General features: G+C 40.4%; 1 protein-coding gene and 1 pseudogene across 1 annotated transcript in view; one reads left to right on the top strand and one right to left on the bottom strand.

The window, feature by feature from the left end:
* The window catches only part of TMOD3 (tropomodulin 3), a 78,059-nt gene that overhangs the window by 46,004 nt on the left and 6,938 nt on the right, over positions 1 to 25,117 (bottom strand). The window lies entirely within an intron of this gene.
* Positions 1,663 to 2,304, top strand: LOC118676437 (annotated as a pseudogene).

Raw genomic sequence — 25,117 nt, 5'->3', positions numbered from 1 at the left:
TGAATTTTGAATTACTTATTCTCTGACTTTCCTCTACATTTTACCTTAAATGTACATATACTTAAGAGTTTCAGTTTTGCCCTTTTATTTTGCATTTTACATATATGGGCTCATACAGTATGCATCCTTGTGTGACTTGCATTTTTCATTTAAGATTGTTTTGAGTTGATGCTTAAAGCTGTACTTCTTTCATTTTCATTTCTATAGAGTATTCAGTTGTATAAATGAATATCTGAGTTTTTTGCAGTTGTCCCCTCTATTTTTCTGCTATAACCCATCTTGCTATCTACTTCCTGGTATACATGTGCAAGAGTATCTCAAAGCTGTTCAATCTAGGAATGACATTACTGGAAAAGGGTATGCTCAGACTCAACTTTACTGGGTAATGTCTAACTATTTTCTTTTTTTAAAAAAATATTTTTATTGATTTCAGAGAGAAGGGGAGCAAGAGAGAGATAGAAGCATCAACGATGAGAGAAAATCATTGATCAGCTGCCTGCCCCCTACTGGGGATTGAGCCCACAACCCAGGCATGTGCCCTTGACTGGGAATTGAGCTGTGATTTCCTGGTTCACAGGTAAATGCTCAACCACTGAGCTGTACCAGCTGGGCTCAAACTCTTTTCAAAGTGATTATACCACCTTACAGTTCTAGAAGATTCAGTACATGACAATTCATGTTGCTCATCCTTGCTAATTGTTGGTATTAACAGACTTTTTTGTGTTTTTTGTTTTTACTATTCTGGTGAATGTGATATTATATTTTACTGTAGTTTTAACTTGCATTTTGTTGAATTATGATAAAAAGTTGAGCATCTTTTCATACGTTTATTAATTCATTGGCCAATGGTGTTCCTCATTCTGTGAAGAATCTGTTGCCCATTTTTTAAATTGTGTTATTAAAAAAAAATAGATGTTCTCCAAGAAAAACAAAAAAATTTTAAAAAATAGATGTTCTTAATATATTCTGGATATTAATCTTTTTCAGTTACATGTAAAAAATCTTTTCCATTTTCTTTCAACTCTTCGTTTTTATGGTATTTTCTAGGAGAAAATGTTTTTATTTAATTTTTTAAGGAATTGGCTTCTTTGGCTTGTTTTTTCCTTTACAAAGCAATAGAAAGCTATTTCCTTCAGATTCATATAATGAAATTTGCCAAGAAAGTCCAAGTAATATACTAAAGTTTCTCAGTAGCTTCAATACAAAGCAACTAATGCTTAAAACTTAAGTCACTCAAAACTTATCAGTATCATTCTTTAATCAGGTGTTCACATTCTCAGATTCTCCAACTTGATCATACCTTCCCTTTCAGCTCTCCTCCTCTACTGAGGAATGTCTCTGTACTAAAAATGTTCCAAGTGTTAGTAGAGAAGCTCAGGAACACCTCAGGAAGGGAAGCTCTGGGAACAGTGCTCTGCTTCGCTTTCTCTCCCTCTGTCTTAGGGTGGACCTGTCCTGGCTTGCTTGTGCTTTGATATCTGTCTTACTGGAAGGAGAACACATTCTGAATGATGAAGAGGTGAATCCAGTGTGCCAGAAAAGTACATAAATCTATCATCTGTCTACAGGAACTTTTTAAAATCCCCAAGCTACAATTCATAGAAAAGTAACACATAACTGGCATGGGGCCATGGCTCCATGGCGGCCACTGCAGTGAGAAAAATGAGCCGCCAGACTGTGACAGCGTTACCTACTGGGACCTCCAAGTGCAGAGGGTGCCCGCCCTGACGGGCAACCACCGCGTCCAACGACTTGGCCAGTCTTTCTGAGTGTCCTGTCTGCTTTGACTATGTGTTGCCACCCATTCTTCAGTGTCAGAGCGGCCACCTTGTCTGTAGCAACTGTCACCCAAAGCTCACATGTCCAACCTGCCGGGGCCCCTTGGGATCCATTTGCAACTTAGCGATGGAGAAAGTGGCCAATTCAGTACTTTCCCCTTGTAAATATGCCTCGTCCGGGTGTGAAATAACTCTGCCACACACAGAAAAAGCAGAACACGAAGAGCTCTGTGAGTTTCGGCCTTACTCCTGCCCTTGCCCCAGTGCTTCCTGTAAGTGGCAAGGCTCTCTGGAAGCCGTGATGCCCCATCTGATGCATTAGCACAAGTCCATTACCACCCTGCAGGGAGAGGATATCTTTTTCCTTGCCACAGACATCAGTCTCCCCAGGGCTGTGGACTGGGTGATGATGCAGTCCTACTTCGGCTTCCACTTCATGCTGGTCTTGGAGAAACAGGATAAGTATGACGGGAACCAGCAGTGCTTTGCATTTTCAGGTGTAGTCTCAGCAATCTCACTTCACTGAGACATTTAAAATTTTAGCTTTTGTTTAAATAATTTTTGAAAATTAGATATCCTAGATCTTTTGGATCTCCACTTATTTTCTTCCACTTTCATATATTTTAGAGGGAGCAAGGTCTTGACATTGACTGTATTAAAAAACAACTGGAATGACATGATTCAGACATATTCTCTCAATATATGAGTTGTTACCTCAGTTTCATCACTACTTCAACAGGGCAGGCTCAGAGTCTTCAGACTCTTCTCTGTTCTCTCTTTAATGAACACGTGTGATCATGTTGTTCTCTGGTTCAAAAACCTTATGTAGACTCATAGTATCTACAACAGGGGTAGGCAAACTATAGCGTCAGTGGGCCAAATTTTGCTTGCAACCTGTTTTTAAAAATAATGTTTTATTGGAACACAGTCACATTCATTCATTTATGTATTTTCATGGTTGTTCTTTTTGCTACAATGGCAAAGTTAAACAAATGCAACAGAGACCAGATGGTCTGCAGAACCTTAAATATTCACTATTTGGCCCTTTACAGAAAGTTTGTGAACCTCTGACCTACAAGATAAAATCCAAATTCCTCAGCATAAAATACAAAGTTCACAACCTGGTCCTAGGTAGTTTTCCAATATTATTTCCAGCTGCTCCCTGTCACACAGCCTATACTCCAAACATGCCAAAAATTTTTAGGTTTCTATGCATTTGCTTCTTTTTGTTCCCTCTTAGAATGAAGGCATTCTTTTTCATCTACCTCTGTCCTCAATCACACCCCTACACATTCTTCAAGGCCTAGCTGAAGTGTTGACAAGGTTATGGAGCAACTGAAACTCTCATAAATTATTAGTGGAGTGCAAATTGATTCAAACACTTTGGAAAACTATTTGGCAATATGTACTAAAACTAAACAACTTGTACCAATTTTCTCCTAGCAATTTTACTCCTAGTTATATACACAAGAGAAATGCTTGTTTATGTTAATAAAATAAGATGTAAAAAATGTTCATTGAAACTTTATTCATAATATCCCAAACTGAAAATGACCCAAATGTCCATTACCAGGAAAACACACAAATGAATTAAAGAATAGTCAAAATGGAATACTACAGAGTAATAAAGAGCAACTAGTGATATGAGCAAAAACGTAAATGAATCTCACATGCATTATGTTGAAAGGAATCTATAATAATAAAAGCGTAATATGCTAATTAAACCGGACGTCCTTCAGGATGAAACTGGGGCTATAGCCACAGGATGGAGGCAGCCACTGCTGCGGCATGGAGGAGGAGGCTGCCTCCGCCGCAGAAGGGATCCAGGCAGCCAACCCGCAGCTGCAAGGGAGGGATCCAGGCAGTCACTGCGGCTGCAAAGGCCTACTCTTGCACGAATTTCATGCATAGGGCCTCTAGTATTATATAAAAAGCTAGACAAAACAAGAATGCATACTATATGCTTTCATGTATATAAAATTCAAGAACAGGCAAAACTAACCCACTGGAATGGAAATAGCTATTAGGAGGTATTGATAAGAGAATATTCAGAGAATATTCTAGGGTGATGAAAATGTGCTATATCTTAAACTGGGTGATGGTTAAACTCAAGTATATATATGTAAAATTTTCATTAACCTGTCCACTTAAGATTTTCTCCTTATACTCTGAATTATACATCAAAAAAAATTTCAATACAGTAAGTCCTCACCTAACATCACCGATAAGTTCTTTGACTTTAAGCAAAATTATACACAATGAAATCAATGTTAGCAATAAGATAATTGATATAAAGAGTTAAATTACTACAGCAAGCACCTTCTCAATGTTATAAGGGAAACGATATTGAACAAAATGTTATTCAAGGACCTGCTGTATATGCTTGCATTGTGCAACTAATTATATGTATTTAATGTTGAGAATGAAAGTTCCCACAACATAGAAAAGAATTATTTTTTTTGGTAGCCATTTTAAAAAGAAGTCATAAAAAAAGAACTAACTAAATAAATAAACAATTTGCCTTTGCAAGCCAATCAATCACTTTCAGCTTCTCACTTCCAAAGGTCAGCCAATTAGGAGCAGACTCCCTCCAGTAAGCACTACTCTAAGTGCCAGCCAACCAATCAACAGACTCCCCAAATAATCATGCGTCTACAACTGGTGTCACTATGGCCTTGAAAAGTTTGCCAGTCCGTGCATTCCAGGCTTCCCCAAAGCCTTGTATAATAAATTGGTCACCTTTGCTGAGAGACTGTGTCTAACCAGCATAGCTCTCCCTTATCAAAGTATTATTTCAGCTTGTCACTTTGTTTCAGATATTGACTATTAGCTGGTAGTCTCATTATCCTTTCATGGCAAAGAAAACTTTTAGTGATTATATAAGTTTATTTTTAAATAAAAGTATCTCAATGTTGATATATATTAGATAATAGTAGTTGAGATAAACATATTCCCTCTAGGTAAATATATCCATGTAATCTTTTGAACTAGCTATGGTTTAACATCCAATTAACTTCGTAAGTATGTGTTTCAATTTGCTTTGGTTAAAAATTTCAAATCAACATTCCTTTTTCTTTTTTGTTTGGACCTGGCTTCAGAATTAATCTGAAAACAATTTTAAAATAAGCGATCTCTGTCTAGAGATTTTAACATTTAAAGCATCTAAAGGCTCTCTTCTTTAATGTTAGGCTTGAGTTTCATCTCTGCTGGCTTAAGGAACATTCTTTGAAGGAGAAGGCTGTTTATTCCTGGCACTGTTAAAAGCAGAGGAGGAGTATGAATATCTGTGATAGTATGTAGCAGATTCCTCAAGTGCAAGGGAGTTTTTAAGTCCCCTAAGGTCATTTCCTTTTTATAAGGTTATGATTCTAGATAACACTAATTATAACAAAACTAGAGGTCCGGTGCACAAAAATTTGTGCACTCAGGGATAGGGGATCCCTCAGCCCAGCCTGTGCCCTCTCGCAGTCTGGGACCCCTCAGGGGTGACCACTTGCTGGCTTAGGCCTGCTCCCCGGGGGATTGGGCCTAAGATGGCAATCAGACATCCCTATGGCAGCCCAGCAGCCCTCAGGGGATGTCCATTCGCCAGCGGGGAGCAGACCTAAGCTGTAGTCAGACGTCCTTAGCGCTGCTGAGGAGGCAGGAGAAGCTCCCACCACCACCACCGCTGTACTGGCAGCCGTCAGCCTGGCTTGTGGCTGAGCAGAGCTCTCCTGTGAGAGCGCACTGACCACCAGAGGGCAGCTCCTGCATTGAGCGTCTGCCCCCTGGTGGTCAGTGTGTGTCATAGTGACCAGTTATTCCCAGTCTTTCTGCTGTTAGGGTCAGTTTGCATATTACCCTTTTACTATATAGGATAGAGGCCTGGTGCACGGGTGGGAGCCGGCTGGTTTGCCCTGAAGGGTGTCCTGGATCAGGGTGGGGGTCCTGCTTGGGTGCCTGGCCAGCCTGGATGACGGGCTGATGGCTGTTTGCAGCTGGTCACACCCCCTTCAGGGTGGGGGTCCCCACTGGGGTGCCTGGCCAGCCTGGATGAGGGGCTGATGGCTGTTTGCAGCTGGTCACACCCCCTTCAGGGTGGGGGTCCCCACTGGGGTGCCTGGCCAGTCTGGATGAGGGGCTGAGGGCCGTTTTCAGGCTGGCAGACAACTGAAGCTCCTAGCCTCTTTTTTTTTTCTTTTTCTTTTTTTTATTCTGGGATTTATTTACCTTCTATAGCTGTCACTGGAGCTGAGAGCCGGCTCCAACTCTGAGGCCGTGGCTGGCTGAAAGCAGGTATTTGGGGTTTGTTTGGCTTCTGTAATTGAAACATTATTGCTGTCCTGCTCGCTCCAGCTCTGAGGCTGTGGCTGGCTGAAAGCAGGTATCTGGGGTTTGTTTAGCTTCTATAATTGAAACATTGTTGCTTCCAGAGCTCAGAGCTGGGCCGCGGCAGGCAGGGAACCTTGGCTTCCTCCATCACTGGAGCAAGCAAGCCTCATGTTCACTTCAGCTGCGTGGCTGCCGGCTGCCATCTTTGTTGGCAGTTAATTTGCATATCCTGCTGATTAGCCAATGGGAAGCATAGCGGAGGTATGGTTAATTACCATGTTTGTCTATTATTAGATAGGATATGTACTTTGTGTCACCACATCCTAAGCACTATTACACAGTATTTAACTCCTAAAAAATGAAAAACATTTTACTTTAGTTGTATATGATAATGTATATTACTTTTATAGTAATAAAAGTAATCTTTACTTTTATAAAGACATTTTTTAAAAAGGAAATAAATTGGGATGCTAAATCTATCCTTCTGTTTTGTACACTGACTCTTCTATACAATGAAGCCTTAAGGGCAGTACATTAATAATGATTTTTGTAGAGTTCTTGAGATGTTATGGTTGACCCAAATATGGATACATCTGAGTGAGGTAGTTGCTCTGCACATAGAAATTTGAGAAAATGTGGTTGATTAGTCTGTGTAAAAGTTTCATGGTAACATCAACCCAAGTATGAGATTAGCTAAGCAGTCCTATCTTTCTTGCCATTACTACTGACATCATCTTAAATTTTTAAAAAATATATTTTTATTGATTTCAGAGAGGAAGGGAGAGGGAGAGAGAGATAGAAACATCAATGATGAGAGAGAATCATTGATCAGCTGCCTTCTGCACACCCCTCACCAGGGATGGAGCTGATCTGGGAATTGAACCGTGACCTCCTTCCTGGTTCATAGGTCGATTCTGAACCATTGAGCCACATCAGCCAGGCTTGAATTTTTAAAAAATGAGATCCATATATCCCCAAAGGTAAGAAAATAAAGTATGAAGTCTGAGGGCAGCCCAGAAAAACTTGTTAGGGACAGAACAAAGAGAGATTTCATTGGAAGCACGTTACTGAGAGCAACCTTTAAGTAGAAAGCAGCCAGATCAGTTCTGTGACTATTACAAGAAAACAGTTAACACATGGCTCAGACCTCTTCAAAAATACTCTTTCAACAAGACTCTACTAAGAGACTTTGTGGCCCTCATGTGAGTACCCCATTTCCTTTGCTAGCTCCAAGCAGCTCCTAGTCCTAGCCCACTCCTCTCTTTATTCTTCTTGGTGGAGTTGCAAGGCAAGGTCTGAGGGGAACCCAGTTTGTGCACACCAAAGACAAATGCCACAAGAGCCACACCCTTAACTTACCCAGTTTTTCAGTACCAATTGTTTTATAGTCTTCTTCTCCTTCTTTTTTATTATTCTTTTATTTTTTGGTGGGTGAGTTATTTGTTTAAGATTGGGTGGATTGAAAAATGCTGAAGCTTTTCTAAAAGTTGTTACAAACAAACAAACAAAAATACTAAAATAGAAATAACATCATATGAATGAGTCTCTCAGGGTAATAAGGTTACAGAACTCTTTATCTCTACTGGTTAACCTAAAAGAGCCTTCTACCAGTCATACGGTGGACAAAACCAAATATGACATGAGGTGGCTTGCAAGAAAAGCTCATCAGTGCTCAGCCATCAATCAAAATGATGAATGCATTCCAAGTATATAATGGAGAGACTAATCTGAGGGTTTTCTTTCTTTCTCTCCCAAAGGGAGTATTGCTATGAGTCATTCTTCCTCTTGCAAGAATTTTCTTAATCCACCAAGTTAGTAAGCATTGGACTACATACAAAACCCTAAAATAAACTAGGCTAGGTCTAAAAGAAACCATGCTAAGAGCAAGTTAAAGTTATGCAGTGAACAAAAGGTAAAATGCTAACATCTTTCCTCAGTTTCATCCCTTGTGAATTTCTTGGGCTTCAGACAAGATTTTTTTCCTTAATTCTGAAAAACTATCCTTTTTCAACCTTAACAATTTCCCTACCTTCAAATCAATGTACACATACCTTCATTAAGTGCCTCTTTTATTTAATGTACTGTTTGGGGGGAGGGGAGGCACTGGACTGGAGGGAGAGGAAAGGAACACCGGGAATGAGAAGAAAAGAACTGGAGAAAATTGCATAGAACAGATTCTTTTTAAAAAATAATTTGTTGCCCTAACTGGTTTGGCTCAATGGATAGAGCGTCGGCCTGTGGACTCAAGGGCCCCAGGTTCGATTCCAGTCAAGGGCATGTACCTTGGTTGTGGGCACATACCCAGTAGGGCAGTGACGGCGAACCTTTTGAGCTCGGCATGTCAGCATTTTGAAAAACCCCAACTTAACTCTGGTGCCGTGTCACATATAGAAATTTTTTTATATTTGCAACCATAGTAAAACAAAGATTTATATTTTGATATTTATTTTATATATTTAAATGCCATTTAACAAAGAAAAATCAACCAAAAAAATGAGTTCGCGTGTCACCTCTGACACGCGTGTCATAGGTTCGCCATCACTGCAGTAGGGAGGTGTGCAGGAGGCAGCTGATCGATGTTTCTCTCGCAGCGATGTTTCTAACTCTTTATCCCTCTCCCTTCCTCTCTGTAAAAAATCAATAAAATATGTTTAAAAAAATAATGTTTTTATTGATTGCTTTTGATCAACAGAGAGAGAGAAAGAGAGAGAGAGAGAGAAAGAGAGATTTGTTGCTCCACCTATTTATGCACTTATTAGTTGATTCTTGTATGTGCCCTGACTGGGAATCCAATCCGCAAACTTGGCCTATGGGGGATGACGCTCTAACCAACTGAGCTACCCGGCCAGAAATGCATAAAACAATTCTTGTTCTAGGTCCCCTACTTTATAAATGTTTCTCAAACTGGAATTTAAGAGATCACAAGATCAAAGACATGGCACAAACAAGGCACAGAGACTGTAATAATCAATTGTAGATTTGATGTTAAATTTAATTTTTTCTATTTCCTTTTGAAACACTTTCTCTCTCAATTACAAAAATGGTGACCAGAAAAGTTGGGCATATAGTTGAAGTAAATTTAATTATCCCTTGGACCCTCTCCTGCCACCCTCCATTATTAGAATCCAGCCTGAGTGGTTCACTAAAAAGAATCCATCACTGGGATGTCTCTTCTATTTCTCCACCTCCTTTTTACATCCACGGGCATGCAGGACCCTATCCTCTAGCCTTTAAAACCGTCAAAACAAAGGTTCCAGCACACTCTCCCTCCCGGGAGCACACCCACAACTTTCCCTTCCTCCTTTTCTTCCCCCACAGGCTTGCATCTCCTAAACTCTAGGGATTTCACAAGGCTTGCAACTGGGGCAGCTTTGGGCAGTGGCAGTTTGTACCGGGCAAACTCCCTGAACCTGTCCCCAAGGCCCCCTTTTAATTCTTATTGAGCCAAAGCAGTTCAGCCTAGGCTCATTTCCCCACCTAATCTCTCTCCTGTTACCCTACGCCCGTGGTTGGCAAACTGCGGCTCGTGAGCCACATGCGGCTCTTTGGCCCCTTGAGTGGGGCTCTTCCACAAAATACCACGTGCAGGCGCGCGTACAGTGCGATTGAAACTTCGTGGCCCATGCGCAGAAGTCGGTTTCGGCCTGGGTGAGTCTATTTTGAAGAAGTACTGTTGATATTTGGCTCTGTTGACTAATGAGTTTGCTGACCACTGCCCTAGGCCCTTCCTTGTTTTACTTTCCCCAGCTTTAATAAAAGTTCTCTAAAATTCCAGAGGGATATCTCAGCTGTGGGGGGTTACCACTGAGAACTCAGGGGTCTAAACCCCAAGTTGGAATTCCCATCCCAGAGCACCAGAAATGAGAAAGGTGCCCACATAACATTGACTGTGAAAAGCAGTGGGGTTGCTGTCTGCCAGGGAGACAGCTGGAAATGCAGGCACCCTCTTAAAGGATCAATGCACAAAATTTCGTGTGGAACCACTCACCTTGGACTCTGGCAGAGGGTAGTAGAGCTCTGTGAGGAGAATCCAGGGAAGGAGGCTCTGGGGATAGAGCTTAGAGACCAGTCACCTGGATTCCTGTGCTGAGTACTTTCCCCATACTGCAGAGGATACCTTACTCAGGCAGACCTTAACTATCTAGGCAGCTTTTGCCTGAGGGTGGGGCAATTGCCCCATCTTGTTGGAAAACCTCTTGCCCCACCCTGTGGAGTTTACACCTTGCTGTGGTACATAGCCTGAGACTCATTAAGAGACTGAGAATAACAATCAGCCTGCAGGCAGAGGCAGATCTCTGGGTGCTTTGCCTGATCGGCTTCTGGACCCTGGGCTAGGAAAAGCAGACCTTTGTGCGCATCTTGGTCCTGACCAAATGCACCCAACCCCACCAGAGGGAGCCACAAGCTGTGGATTGCTAATAGCTCCGAACAGGGTACTGAGGGCCAGTCACAAACTGTGTGACATTGTCCTGCACTAGAGACTCTCCAAAAAAAAATGGGAGTCGTAGCAGATCTATCTAATACATAGAAACAAACCCAAACAGGCAGCCAAAATGGGAAGACAAAAATAAATAAATAAATCCCAATTGAAAGAATGAGAGAATTCTCCAGAAGAAATAAATGAAATGGAGATAAGCAACTTATCAGATACAGAGTTCAAATTAATGATTACAAGGATGCTCAACAGCATGAGAAAAGATACAGAAACTGAAAAATGAGCAGCCAGAAATGAAGAATGACATAGCAATAATAAAGAATACACTGGAAGGGATAAACAGCAGATTACAAGAAGCCAAGGATCAGATCAGTGAATTAGAAGACAGGGTAAAAAAAAGTCAATCAGAGAACCAAAAAGAAAAAATAATTAAAAAACAGGAGGACAGTTTAAGGGAGCTGTGGGACAACATGAAATGTATCAATATCCCCATCATATGAGTACCAGAAGGTGAAGAAACTGAGCAAGGGATAGAGAACCTGTTTGAAGAAATAATGGCAAAAACCTTCCCTAACCTAGTGAAGAAAAGTCATACAAGTACAGGAGGGAAAGAGAGTCCCAAGCAAGAAGAACCCAAACAGGCCTATGCCCAGACACATCATAATTAAATGCCAAAAATTAAAGACAGAGAATCTTAAAGGCAGCAAGAGAAAAACAATTTGTTACCTATAAAGGAGCTCCCTTAAGGCTGTCAGCTGATTTCTCATCAGAAATTCTACAGATGAGAAGGGAATGGCATGAAGTATTCAAGGTAATGAAAAGCAAGGGACTGAATCCAAGACTACTCTATCTAATAAGGCTATCATTCAAAATAGATGATGAAATAAAGAGCTTCCCAGACAAAAAAAAAAAAGGGTAAAGGAGTTTATCACCACCAAACCAGCATTATAAGAAATGTTAAAGGACTTACTAAGAAATACATATAGAGAGAAACAAGACATAAAGTATTAAAATGGCAATAAGTAAGTACCTATCAATAATAATCTTAAATGTAAATCGATTAAATGGTCCAATCAAAAGACAGGGTAGCCTGGAACCCAACAAACTGTAGATTTCAACTCCTCACATACATAAGGGACACACTCAAGAAGCAGGATCAGGTTCGGAGGAAGCCGGAGCCGGACCCGGCTGGGCCGGCGACATGGAACCGCTGTACCAGCAAACGCACAAGCAGGTCCACCAGATCCAGTCTCACATGGGACACCGGGAGACGGCAGACAAGCAGTCTGTGCACTTAGTAGAAAACGAAATCCAAGCAAGCATACCAGATATTCAGCCAGCAAGAACGCCTGGAGATTTTGTCCAGCAAGGAGCCGCCCAACAAAAGACAGAATGCCAAACTTCGTGTTGACCAGTTAAAGTATGATGTCCAGGACCTGTAGACTGCTCTCAGAAACTTCCAGCATCGGCGATACGCAAGGGAGCAGCAGGAGAGACAGCGAGAGGAGCTTATGACTCGCACCTTCATCCCCAACGTGGGATGTGGCGCCCCCTGCGAGGCTGTGCCGGCCCCTGCGAGGCTGCGTTGGCCCCTGTGAGGCTGCGACGGCCCCTGAGAGGTTGAGACGGCCCCTGTGAGGTTGAGACGGCCCCTGAGAGGTTGAGACTGCTCCTGTGAGGTTGACATGGCCCCTGTGAGGTTGAGATGGCCCCTGTGAAGCTGGGATGGCCCCTGTGAGGCTGAGACGACCCCTGTGAGGCTGAGACGGCCCCTGGGAAACCAGGAAAAATACCACATGATCTCACTCATTTATGGATAATAAAGACCATTATAAACTGATGAACAACAACAACAAAAAGACAGGGTAGCCTGGATGAGCACTGACCTATGAACCAGGAGATCATGGTTCAATTCCTGGTCAGGGCACATGCCCGGGCTGTGGGCTTGATCCCCAGTGGGGGGCATGCAAGAGGCAGCCAATCAATGATTCTCTCTCATTGATGTTCTATTTCTCCCTCTCCCTTCTTCTCTAAAATCAATAAACATATATTAAAAATAAAATACTGAGTGTAGCTAAATGGATAAGAAAACATGACCCAAATATATGCTGTCTACAAGAGACCTATCTCAAAACAAAAAACTCACACAGGATGAGAGTGAAGGGATGGGGAAAAATTTTCCAAGCAATGAAAAAGGAAAAAAAGCTGGATAGCAATACTCATATCTGACAAAACAGACTTCAAAATGAAGGCAATCACAAGAGACAACAAAGGTCATTACGTAATACTACAAGGATCAGTCCAAGAAGAGGATATAACCCTAGTAAACATATATGCAGCCAATATAGGAGCACCTAAATATATTTAAAAAATTCTGGAGGATTTTAAGAGAGATCGATAGCAATACAGTCATAGTAGGGGACTTTAACATCCCACTGACTTCACTGGATAGATCTTCCAGACCAAAATTCAACAAGGAAACAGTGACTCTAAATGACACACTAGATCAGATGGATTTCATTGACATTTACAGAGCATTTCATTCCAAAGTTGCAGAATATACATTCTTCTCAAGTGCTCATGGATCATTCTCAAAGATAGACCACATGTTAGGGCACAAAACAAGTCTTTACAAGTTCAAGAAGACTGAACTCATATCAAGCATCTTCTCAGATCACAGTGGAATGAAATTAGAAATCAACTAAAGTAAAAACATCCCCAAACATTAAAATACATGGAGGCTCAGTAGCATGTTATTAAACAATGAATGTGCCAAACCAGTTTGGCTCAGTGAATAGAGCGTCGGCCTGTGGACTGAGGGGTCCCGGGTTCGGTTCCGATCGGGGGCATGTGCCTTGGTTGTGGACACATCCCCGGTGGGAGGTGTGCAGGGGGCGGCTGGTCGATGTTTCTCTCTCATCGATGTTTCTAACTCTCTATCCCTCTCCCTTTCTCTCTGTAAAAAATCAATAAAATATATTTAAAAAACAAAACAAAACAAAACAAAAAACAATGAATGAGTTATCAATGAGATCAAGGAAGAAATAAAAAACTTCCTGGAAACAAATGAAAATGAACACACAACAACCCCAAGTCTCTGTAACACAGTGAAAGTAGTCCTGAGAGGGAAGTTTATAGCACTACAGACCTACCTCAAGAATTGTAAGACACTACGAACTAAACTATATGCCAACAAGCTGGACAATGTGGACGAAATGGACAAATTCCTAGAAAAATACTATCTTCCAAAACTGAACCAGGAAGAATCCGGAAAGCTGAATAGGCCAATAACAGCTGATGAATCTGAAGCAGTAATAAAAAAAAACTCCCTGGTCCAGACGGGGGAGTTTTACCAAACCTTCAAAGAACAACTAACACCTATCCTCCTCAAACTATTCCTGGAGAGTATTATACTAAGTGAAATAAGCCAGTCAGAGAAAGATAAGTATCACATAATCTCAATAAAATAAAATGATGAACAAAATAGATCCAGAGACATAGAAGCATGGAGCAGACTGATGAATCTTAGAGGAAAGGCGGGTGGGTAGGTGGGTGAGGAGAGATTAACCTAACAACTTATATGCATAACCCATGGACACAGACAATAGTGTGCTGAAGGCTGGGGTGCAGGGAGTCAATTGGGGGGGTACATCTGTAATACTTTCAACAATAAAGATAAATTAAAAGAATTTAATGAAAATGCTGCATGACAGACTAACTCAGCTAAACATAACAACTCTTCCTGTTTTGTTTGGTGGGGGAAGTTACAGTGCAATGTTAGAGGTACATTTTGTATGTTCATTAGGCTAACGGAGATTAATTGATCATTGAGTTTTAGTTGTTTAGAGGTAGAGTAATTTGGGAATGAACTGTTACACTAAAGTAGATTTGAGCTAATAAAGAACTATTTGGTTAAAAAAAAAGAATTTCAGAACATTAAGAAAAAAGACTAACAATCTATGAAACAAATAGCAAAAATCATTTAAAGTGATATATAATTACATATTCTCCCAAGTTCCACAGCTTGGATCAAAGTCTCTATATAATTGAAACTGTCCCTCTTTGGATTGTGATGATTTAAAAAAATATTGGATCCTTGTACCTAAGTTTATTATTATATTTTTTTATTGGTTGTGGAAAGAAAGAAATAAAAAGAGATAATCAAACTCCCCCCAACCTCTAAAAGAAACTCTGAAACTGGGGTTGGGGCCAGCTTTAGGGTGTTTCTTCCTTTTCCCTAAGTAAACCTCAAGAGAAATAACTAATTTTTCTGATGTTCTGAGCAGGCCTTCAAAGCCTCCTGTCTCTAGACCCCACCCCTTCTCCGGACCAGTTCCAGTAACTAGTAAAATTTCTGGAGCTTCATAAAGAGAGGAAACTAAAACAATGCCTTATCAAGGCTCTCTCTCCCAGGGACAAACAAACTCCTTGCCCGACTCTAAGCTCCTGTTTTCCTGCTCTAAAGACCTTGATCATGGTCACCTGACTGCTTCCTGAAGCAGTGTTTTTACATTTTATTCCTTTGTTTAGAAATTTTCTTATTTGTTAGGTGTTTTTGTATTTTGACTGTGTCTCATGTGATCCTGATAAAACTCCACCTTCCTACTTTCAATAACAATTACTAGGAACCCTCTGCTCTATTCAGCCTGACTTTCCTCAGGGTCTAACAAATATCCTAATTTCAGCTTCACACCTTGGCCTCATTTTCTTCCCACAATGATGTGCACTTCTTCTCTTCAACAATCCACCCTACTCTATCCCCAAATTTCACCTCTCCATCCTATCCAAACTCTATACACCCTTCAAAGACTAGCTCAAATCCATTCTCTCCAAAGCCTTGCCTAGCTCCTCCAACCCATTAATTATTCTCTTTTCTACTCTGAAGGTTAACAATGCTCAGGGTGCACCATACCATTTTGCCTGAATACTTGATTCAGGTGTCTGGTACCCTAGCTAGTCTGACTGGTCCTCAATGGACCATGCCTCACTCCTATACAGTGAAGGCATTTCATACACAATCTCAGAGAAGCAGCACATTTGTGACTTTTAGGGATACCACTGGTTTCACGCTAAACAATTTCAGGGATCTAGGGACACACCAAGCTTTGTTTTCAGACTAAAACAGAAAAGCAGTTATGTTTGAAGAGGTACCTGTCTGCCGGGAGCCGGTCCATCCTTGCTGTTTCAAGGGACCTGGCATATATGGCATACTGTTCTTAATATGTTTGCTCACCTTCTTGGCACTATGTGTTTTAACCAAGGTCACCTCTCTGAGAAAGGTTGTTTCCCCAGGTAGGGATTTTTCCCTGAAGTTAGGGAGGGAATAAAACCTCTTAACTAAGTGCCAGGCGGGTAATTAATCACTTTAACTACGAACAATCATGCTTAAGCTACACAATCTTTACTCCCTGGAATGGAGATAAGAAACGCCCTAACCTTTGGAATAGAGATTGATAGGATTGGAATCAACTGGTATAAATACAGATGTAACAAGACAACAGGAGACAGAACCTAGACACAGAACCTACACAGAACCTAGAGACAGAAGAACTTCGCTGGAGAGAACATGGCAAAAGATCCTGGACAGAAACTGGCCACAGAACCTAGAGACAGAACCTAGCGAGAGAACATGGCAAAAGATCCTGGACAGAAACTGGCCACAGAACCTAGAGACAGAACCTAGCGAGAAAACCTGGCTGAAGAACCTAGAGACAGAACCTGGCTACAGAACCTGGATAGAACATGGCAAGAGAACCTGACTAGAACCTGGTGACTGAACCTGGCTGGAGAACCTGGAGAACCTGGCTGGAGAACCTAGCAAGAGAACATGGACACAGAACCTGGCTGGAGATCCTAACCAGAACTTCGCTGGAGATCCTGGCTAGGCTGCTGATCAACTGAACGCTGTCTTCGTGTCATTCCTTCTTCGCCGACTCCGTCTACACCTTTGGGAACCCCTGGACCTGCTGGGGTTGGACCCCAGCACCTGTCTACAATTTGCATAATGTGTCTGGATGTTTCACTTGGAAGGTGGGGGATAGAGAACCAATCAAAGAAATTTGGTATGCCCTGGAGTTAGGATGTAATTCTCACCAGGAGGAGAATACCTAAAGAGAGAATGAGTTCCCTCAGTCAATTGGCAGAGGGGAGCCATTCTTCAAGAAAATGGAGCCAGTCTGGCTGGTGTGGCTCAGTGTTTGAGCATCAACCTATGAACCAGAAGGTTACGGTTCGATTCCCAGTCAGGGCACATGCCTGGGTTGGAGGTTCAATCCTCAGTAGCAGATAGTGGTTCAGGAGGCAGCCAATCAATGATTCTCTATGATCTTTGATGTTTCTGTTTTTTTCTCTTCCTTCCTCTCTGAAAAGAAAATGGCACTGCCCCACCACCTGAACCTAGTGTCACAACTGTAGAGAACCTCATTCCTAAAGTGGTACTATCATATGCAGAATGAATAACTGAAGCAATAACCAACAGATGAGGTACTTGTAAATAATCACGTGGCAGCGAGAAACAATCTATATATACACGGTATAAAAGCCTACTATGCAAATTGTCCCCTCGAGAGTTTGACCAGGAGACCGGGAGTTCAATCGCTCGCTATGATGTGTGCTGACCACTGGGGGGCAGCGCGGAACATGGCAGGTGTCAGCGACACAGCGCTGGCAGCAGGCAGCAGTGGAGGCACTGCAGGCCCGATGGGCCCCAACGACGACAGCGGGACCACGGCAGAGTGATGGAGCAGGTGAGCGGGCGGCACCAGGCCAAGGCAGGTGCCAGGTGGGATTGCGAGGCTGGGGGCATGAGCTGGGGCTGCCGAGGAGAGACGGGGCCAGACATGCCCTGAAGCCCTCCTGTGGTCCCTTCCAGGCAGGCCAATCTCCCGCGGTCCCACTCTGTCTGGCTGGACCCAATTGTATCTCAGTAGCCAAAAGAAGCCAGAGTTATCAACAGAATATGTCTGAAGACCAACTACTGGCACAATGTACCTCTTCGGCCTAAAGAAAGCAGCGTCACCAGATCTGAAGACCAACTACTGGCACAACATACCTCTGCAGCCGGAAAAAAAGCGGTGTTGTCGACAGAATATGTCTGAAAAACTGTTATCGACAAGTACTACCAATACTGGTAGGAACTGCCTTCACAGCAAAAATGAAGTAAATGAGGATGTAATTACCGACATAGTTGTGGTGGAATGACCTTTACATGTCAATTTTGCCTATCACTAAATTTCTCTGGTGAAAAACCATCTGATGGAAAATTTATTGTTGCAGCAAAGGTAAAGTTTGTCCAAATGATATATATTTTCCAGAATACCCAGCATATTTTAAAAAATTAATGATAAGCGAAGATTCTGACAGTAAAAATGTTATGGAAAATATTCGTTCCATAAATAGTTCTTTTGCTTTTGCTTCAATGAGTGCAAATATTGCTTCACCATCAGGATATGGGCCACACTGTTTTAGAACACACGGCCAAGTTTATCACCGTACTGGAACTTTACATTCTTCAGATGGTGTTTCTCGGAAGTTTGCTCAACTCTACATTTTAGACATGGCCTAAGCAATGAGTAAAAGATTAGCAATGTCAGAAAACCAAGGTTCCTCAGAAAACTCATGATCAACATCAACAACCTCATGCATGAAATAAACGAATTAACAAAATCATACAAGATGCTACATGAGGTAGAAAAGGAAGCCCAATTTGAAGCAGCAGCAAAAGGTATTGCTCCTATGGAAGTAACAATGGCAATTAAATATAATCGTAATAGTGATCTGTGTAGATATAATTATCCCCGTGTAACGGAAGTTGCTGTCATATTCAGAAAGGAAGATGGAGAACCTCCTTTTGAAAGGGACCAGCTCATTCATTGTAAACCAGATCCCAATAATCGGAATGTCACTAAAATGAAACAAATCAGTATCCTGTTTCCTACATTAGATGCAATGACATATCCTATTATTTTTCCACATGGTGAAAAAGGCTGGGGAACAGATATTGCATTAAGACTCAGAGACGACAGTGTAATCAACAATAATACCAGACAAAATGTAAGGACACGAGTCACACAAATGCAGTATTATGGATTTCATCTCTCTGTCCGGGACACATTCAAGCCTATTTTAAATGCAGAAAAATTAACTCAACAGTATATTGTCGATTCATATTAAAAAATGGAAGCCAATCAGATAAATTTCATTAAAGCAAGCCAATCTAAGTTGAGAGTTGAAAAATATAATGGTTTGATGGATTACCTCACATCTAGATCTGAAAATCACAATGTGCAGATTGGTAAAATGATAATACCTTCATCGCCTTTTGAAGGTAGTCCCAGAAATATGCAGCAGTGATATCAGGATGGTATGGCAATTGTAACAAAGTATGGCAAGCCCAATTTATTCATAACCAGGACATGTAACTCAAAATAGGCAGATATTACAAATAATTTACAATGCTGGCAAAAAGTTGAAAACAGACCTGACTTGGTAGCCAGGGTTTTAAATATTAAGCTGAATGCTCTTTTAAATGATATATATAAATTTGATTTATTTGGCAAAGTTACAGCTAAAATTCATGTCATAGAATTTCAGAAACACAGACTGCCTCACAGTCACAAATTATTGATATTAGATAGTAAATCCAAACAACAAACAGAACATGACATTGACCGTATAGTTAAGGCAAAAATTCTGAATGAAGACCAGTGTCCTCAACTTTTCAAATTGTAAAATCAAATATGGTACATGGATCAGTGAATTAGAAGACAGAGTTGAAAATATCACTCAATCAGAGAACCAAAAAGAAAAAACAATTAAAAAACAGGAGGACAGCTTAAGGAAGCTGTGGGACAATGTGAAATGTAACAATATTAGAATAGTAGGTGTGCCAGAAGAGGCAGAAAGGGAGAACGGAATAGAGAAAGTGTTTGAAGAAATAATGATAGAAAACTTCCCTAACCTGGAAAAGGAAAAAGTCACACAAATTCAGGAGGCACACAGAACCCCAAACAAGAACAACTCAAACAGACCCACACTCAAACACATCATAATTAAAATGTCAAAAATTAAAGACAAAGAGAGAATCATTTATTTGTTTGTTTATTTACTTAATTACTTATATTGTTTATTTATTTATTTACTTACTTATATTGTCTAAAGTTTTACATATGTCTCCTTTTCCCCCCAATTGATCCCGCCAGCCACTCCCACCCCCCCAACCCCCCCGGACAAGCCCTCAATACCCCAGTGGATAAAGAGAGAATCTTAAAGGCAGCAAGAGAAAACTGTTACCTACAAAGGAGTTCCCATAAGGCTGACATCTCACTTCTCATCAAAAACTCTACCGGCCAAAAGGGAATGGCATGAAGCACTCAAGGTAATAGAAAGCAAGGATCTGAGACCAAGATTACTATATCCAGCAAGGCTATCATTCAAAATAGTCAAATAAAGAGCTTCCCAGACCAAAAAAAAAAAAAAAAAAAAAAAGACTAAAGGAGTTCATCACCACCAAGCCAGCATTACAAGAAATGCTAAAGGGATTGCTGTAAGGGATTGCTGAGAAGAAGAAACAGAAAGAAAACCCTAGCCATACAGAATTAAAATAGCTATAAATAAGTACCTCTCAATAATAGCCCTAAATGTAAATGGAGTACCAGTAAATGGTCCAATCCAAAGGTGTACAGTAGCTGAATGGGTCAAAAACATGACCCAACTATATGCTGTCTACAAGAGACCCACCTCAAAACAAAAGACACACAGGATCAAAGTGAAGGGATGGAAAATAAATTTCCATGCAAATGGAAAAGAAAAAAAAAAAAAGCTGGAGTAGCAATACTCATATCCGACAAAATAGACTTTAAAAGCATCATGCTAAGCAAAATAACCCAGTCAGAGAAAGATAAGTATCATATAATCTCACTCATGGAATACAATGGACAACATAAACTGATGAATAAAAATAGAACCAGAGGGGAAAAAATATACTAGAATATAATAGAAGTAATCCTGTTATTTGCAGACTTTTAATATTTCCTACAACTTTTGTGATATCATACTATGTTAGTACAGTTTTGGTAATATTACTATACTTAAAATCCTTTTATTCTTGAAATATTAATGTTTATTGCATGTAATATTATATATAAGATCATTTTTCTTGAATAATTGGTGTTTATTGCATGTAACATTATCATATTTAAAATCGTTTTTCTTGAGATATTAATGTTTATTGCATGTAACATTATATTTAAGATCATTTTTCTTGAAATATTAAAGTTTATTGCATGTAAAAACAAAAACAAAACTATCAAATAGATATACACATAAATAAAATCCAAACTACATAAAACTACCGAAATAATGAGAACCATACTTCTCATGGAGATAGTTTCTGGGAAATGGCAGGGCTGGAGGTAGAAAGAAAAACAATATTTAAGATGTGACAGCTGAAAAAGCAGAACTAATGAAAGAAGGGAAGTCTGAGAAATCATTGCTCTTGGCCAAGAAGCTTGGTTTACTAACCCCTGGGTCATAAGATGTGTTTTGGCACATGTTCTTTTAAAAAAGGCTGAAGGACATTTTTCCTTTAATAATAAACAAGGGAAATCAGCCACACAGAAGTAAAAGGCAACTTAATTTAATGTAGAGAAGGAGAGGAGGTTGCTGAGACTATAGTATATGGACCCAAAACAGGAGTTCAGGATAATAGTTCTAAAATTAACAGTCATGACACCAACTGTAAACTATTATTTTTACATGACAGAATAAAGCTGTACATATCTTACATCTTAGAAACATATTTCTTTCATTTACCTGAGTTTCTCAGATTAACAAAGAGGCCATATGCTATATTCCAATATAATGAAGAGAAAAATAAAGGAATCAAATTTTATTTGCATACTTGTTATATGCCAGGTACTTTATCATATATGTCTCTTCATAATAACTGCAAAATATAACTATCCCCATTTTACAGATAAAGAAACTTGCCGAAACCGGTTTGGCTCAGTGGACAGAGCGTCGGCTTGCGGACTGAAGGGTCCCAGGTTCGATTCCGGTCAAGGGCATGTACCTGGGTTGCGGGCACATCCCCAATGGGAGATGTGCAGGAGGCAGCTGATCGATGTTTCTCTCTCATCGATGTTTCTAACTATCTATCTCTCTCCTTTCCTCTCTGTAAAAAATCAATAAAATATATTTAAAAAAAAAAAAAAAAAAAAAAAAAAAAAAAAAAAAGAAACTGAGACTCAGAGGAGATAGAGCCTGATCAAGGATATACAAAATCTCAACAGTGGATGTGAACTTGAACCTGAACCTAAAATTCATGCTGTTTACACTATATTACACTGCCCCTATAAAATACTTTCCACCACATTATTACTTTTGTTACTACACTTTAACAGAGGCAAATTACTGAAGTGACGGTAACTGACAAAAAGCAAGAGCAGGAGGAAAAATTATAAAGTAACTAAAACACAAAAAGTGTGAGACAATTTAATGCAATTACCAATAATCTATAAACTACAACAACCTCAAAAGACAATTCAACAACAGAGAATAACATCAATGCCCACAATTAATTCTAAATTCTATAGCCTCCAAATCAGATTGGTTAAATTAAGTTTGGAGGACTCCATTAAAAAAGACCAGAAAAAGTGTTATGCCACATTTTAAAATAGCTTTTTAAAAATATTTCAATTTCTTACTGGCTTTGTAATCTTGGGTAAGATGATGAACTATTTTTTGTCCCTCTGTTTTCCCACCTGTAAAATGAGAATAATAATAGTACCTTTCTCATAGAGCTAATACATTAATTCATTAAGTGAATTAATACATATAAATCCCTTAGAACAGTTCTTAACACAGAGCAAGTGTTCAAAAAAATGTTAGCTGCCCTGACCGGTTTGGCTCAGTGGATGGAGCATCGGCCTGTGGACTCAAGGGTCCCAGGTTCGATTCCAGTCAAGGGCATGTTCATTGGTTGCGGGCACATTCCCAGTGGGGAGTGTGCAGGAGGCAGCTGATCGATGTTTCTCTCTCATCGATGTTTCTAACTCTCTATCCCTCTCCCTTCCTCTCTGTAAAAAATCAATAAAATATATTTTTTAAAAAGTTAGCTAATAAAATTATCATTAATTATCTTCAAACTTCATTTTTAAGGAATACTGCCTTAGTTCATGCTAGGTAAATGAGATATAACTATACTGTGATCCATATAATAGACAATTAATTATAGAGATTGGGAGAGAGAGGTAAGACTAAAAATGAGAATGCAAAAAAGTGAGAGATGAATGTACACAAAACAGTAGAAGAGAGGTGTTAAATCATTTTGCCCACACCTCAATTAGCATTTATCTCACCATACTATAATCAATTCGATAAATATCTATCTTCTCTATAAGTTGTGAGGGTTTTGAGGGCAGGCACTTATTTTTATACTGTCAGCCCAACATAGTGCCTGCAATACAGTATATACTAAATAAATGTATAGTAAAATAAGAAGGGGGATTAGTAAGGTTTTAGATCAATGTTGGGAGCACCTGGTTTTACCATATTCTAATTCAGTGGTTCTCAACCTTGGCTTCACATTAGAATCACTGGGAATCTTTTCAAAATCCTGATTTCTGGGCCACATTTTCCAGAAATTCTGTTTCTTTGTTACGGGGTGGGGCTACAACATTAGTAACAAAGAAACAGAATTTCCGGAGGACGAGGCCCAGAAATCAGGATTTTGAAAAGATCCCCAGGTGATTCTAATGTGCAGCCAAGGTTGAGAACCACTGTTCTAATTGGACTGGGGACAAAGTCAGTAAAGACCTATTATTACTCTTTGTTTAACTGATTATCAATATCCTACATCCCCAGTCTTTCTGAACTAGAAAAATATGTTCAAAATATATTTGATTTGCTTCAAAATTATAAATTTTTCAAATTATGATAAAACAAATTTCAATAATTTATTGGCATTATCCCATACACCAAGGGTTGTGGGTTTAATTCCCAGTCAGGACACATACCTGAGTTTCGAGTTCGATCTCCGGTTGAGGTGTGTGCGGGAGGCAGCCAATCAATGTTTTTCAACTCTCTCTCTCTGAAAATCAATGAGGGGCATGTCCTTGGGTGAGGATTAAAAACAAAATATATATGTGTGTGTGCGTGTCTGTGTGTGTGTGTGTGTGTGTATGGCTCTGATTAGCCTATTATGCCCAAAAGTTAACCCTAATGGTCAAATGGTCAGAGAGCCATAGCAATAAACAATACTAAATAAGAAACAAGCCTACTTTTTGGCTGTTAATCTGCTAAATGCAGTACAGCTACAAAAAAGATACCTGATCTCCAGTATCAAAGTAAGCATGTTTGGGGATGACCAACCCTAAATCCCCTTGTCTGGGACCACCCTTACTATAGGCCCTGTGAAGTATACAGCCTAAGCAACCACATAATAATGCCCCCTCCCTCACAGATGTTTGGTACAGGGGTTACCCCCAACCCAAGCAAGATAGAAAAAAATTCAATTCTCCATGAATCTAGAAAGCTGGAAATAAAACCTCAGTTGAGAGATCATTTATCATGCGGTCTGGAGGCAGCATTACAGCAAGCCAAAGTCACATTTAAGCTGAAGCTACTAAGGGGGAAGCAGAAGCCAAGAGAAAGCCAGTCTGTAGAGGGGAAAATGGAGCAGTGCTACAGCTGGGGGGGGGCGGGGGGGGGGGGGGGAGATGGGGCACTTGCCTCAGGTGCAACATTGGAGAGGGCAACAAAAACTCAGTAATCAAGATAATCAAATTAACATCTAGAAGGGAGCTGGGCCGAAACCGGTTTGGCTCAGTGGATAGAGCGTCGGCCTGTGGACTGAAAGGTCCCAGGTTCGATTCCGGTCAAGGGCATGTACCTGGGTTGCGGGCACATCCCCAGTGGGAGATGTGCAGGAGGCAGCTGATCGATGTTTCTCTCTCATCGATGTTTCTAACTCTCTATCTCTCTCCCTTCCTCTCTGTAAAAAATCAATAAAAAATATATTTAAAAAAAAAAAAAAGAAGGGAGCTGAGAGGCACAGGAAGAAGTTGAAGAGAGTCCACATAGGACAAAGACGGAGGAAGGAGGGCAGGGACTTTCCCAGTGCCTGTTCTGGGTCCCAGCTATGGTTCATTTCAGGGGCCTCTATCGCCTTACAGTAACAGCCACTGCAAGTGCTAGCCCTGACACCATCCCTTCTAGCAGGCTAGCTTAAGTGGCATCCCTTCTAGCAGGCTAGCTTAAGTGGGTTTGTGTTTCCTGAGACCTAAACACCTTGACTAACACTCTATTTGGGAAAATGAGACAGGCACCTAAAGCTTAAAAAAAAAAAATCAAGGCAATATATAATTAACTGTCAAAAAATGGTACTGAAATTGGTGCTACAGAAGTTCAGAGATCACAGTGGGTGGTCAGGAAGGATAAGTTTAGCTAGATAGAGGTGGGGAGAAGTATATACTAAGCAAACAGATCAAAGTACATGGGAAGGGAGCCAGGGAAAGGAGAGGAAATGAAGGGGAAGGAGTGATTCTCGCATATCCAGTATCAAAGCCAAGGTAAATATATCTCCATGCAT

Source organism: Myotis myotis, unplaced genomic scaffold (genome assembly GCF_014108235.1).
Source record: "Myotis myotis isolate mMyoMyo1 unplaced genomic scaffold, mMyoMyo1.p scaffold_m19_p_1, whole genome shotgun sequence".
Taxonomy (NCBI): domain Eukaryota; kingdom Metazoa; phylum Chordata; class Mammalia; order Chiroptera; family Vespertilionidae; genus Myotis; species Myotis myotis.
Note: the sequence above shows the minus strand (reverse complement) of the source record. Positions and strands in the feature narration are given on the sequence as shown.